Source organism: Myotis brandtii, unplaced genomic scaffold (assembly GCF_000412655.1).
Source record: "Myotis brandtii unplaced genomic scaffold, ASM41265v1 scaffold97, whole genome shotgun sequence".
In the NCBI taxonomy this organism is placed as follows: Eukaryota; Metazoa; Chordata; class Mammalia; order Chiroptera; family Vespertilionidae; genus Myotis; species Myotis brandtii.
Genome location: NW_005372020.1, coordinates 344017 through 345327, shown reverse-complemented (window position 1 = coordinate 345327; position 1311 = coordinate 344017). Strand labels below are relative to the sequence as shown.

Here is a 1311-nt window from a genome sequence, read left to right as displayed (position 1 = left end):
TCCCCACATCTGAATGCAGAGCCCCCGGCTCGCTGGAGCAAATTGCATCATCTCGTTCGGCCCGTTTGCGAGCGCGGAGCCTAACGAGGTCAGACAGGTAATGCAATTCCCCCCGCGCGCGGCGGGCTCAGTGAAACGGCGCTTGATCTGATTTTCATCTCATAAGGCGGCGCACAGCGGCTGCACCGGCAGCGGCTCCCTTTGGACGGAGCGAGGAGGGCGCCTTCGGGTGGGCTGTGTAATGAAGTCGGACTCCTGTCCTTCCGCCCCCCTGGGACCTTACGCTGGGAGGAAGCGCTGGCTCCTGCTGGCTGAGCTCGGGAAATGGCCTCTGAGCAGTTAGAGTTTATTCCTCTTCTTTAAATATATATATATTTTTTACTAGAGGCCCGGTGCACGAATTCATGCAGGGGTGGGGTCCCAGCCTGGCGGGCTATGGAGGCCTATGGGGAGGGAGGGGGGCGGCCGGCTGGGGGAAGGGACCGTGGGAGGTTGGCTGTGGGAGCACACTGACCACCAGGGGCCAGCTCCTGCCTTGAGCGTCTGCCCCTGGTGGTCAGTTCACGTCATAGCGACTGGTCGAGCGGTCGTTCCAGTCATTCCGTTGTAATGGTCGCTTAGGCTTTTATATCTATAGATTGGTTTCAGAGAGGAGGGAGAGAGAGAGTTAGAACCATGGACCGGCTGCCTCCTGCACGCCCCCCACTGGGGATCGAGCCCGCAACCCGGGCCTGTGCCCTGACCGTGAATGGAACAGTGACCTCCTGGTTCACAGGGTGACACCCAACCCCTGAGCCGCGTGTTGGGGCTGAAGCAACGGTTTTAATCCTGAGAAGACAACAGTCAATGGAGTCCGAGTCCAAAGGCCACGATGGAACAGCTGTGGCTCACGTGGTCAGGGTAACAGAGCCGTGTGTCCCCCGCTGATGGCTTATGAGCAATGCTCGCCCGCAGCTGAGCAGCTGGCTGACCTCCCCAGATGGACGCAGGTTTCTGAGGACGAGGCCAGTTGTGGCTGAGCGGGCTTCCCTGGGCTACGCAGGCACCCTGACCTGTCCCCTCGCTGCCCTGTCCCCTCGCTGCCCTGTCCCCTCGCCGTAGAATAGAGGCTCCCGGGCAATGGGGAGGCTGTCGGCCTTTGGGAGGGTCTGCTGGCTTCATTCTCCGTCCACTCCGAGCATCTCCGTTCTACGGTCGTGTCTCAATGCGGGAAACTAACACAGCTCCGGGGAAACTTGGACACGCAGGACGTGCGGCCGTGGGGTGACACCGTGGGCGCCGGCCTGGCCGCAGGAGAGCCGGCCTCCTGCA

The 1311-nt window shown here is 61.6% G+C and overlaps 1 long non-coding RNA gene across 1 annotated transcript in view; it reads left to right on the top strand.

The window, feature by feature from the left end:
• Positions 1–8: 8 nt before the first annotated feature.
• LOC102261878 overlaps positions 9–1311 on the top strand; it is a 3624-nt gene continuing 2321 nt past the window's right edge. Inside the window, exon 1 of the long non-coding RNA XR_001360616.1 lies at positions 9–97. This is a non-coding gene — a long non-coding RNA (uncharacterized LOC102261878). The remainder of the gene's footprint in view (positions 98–1311) is intronic.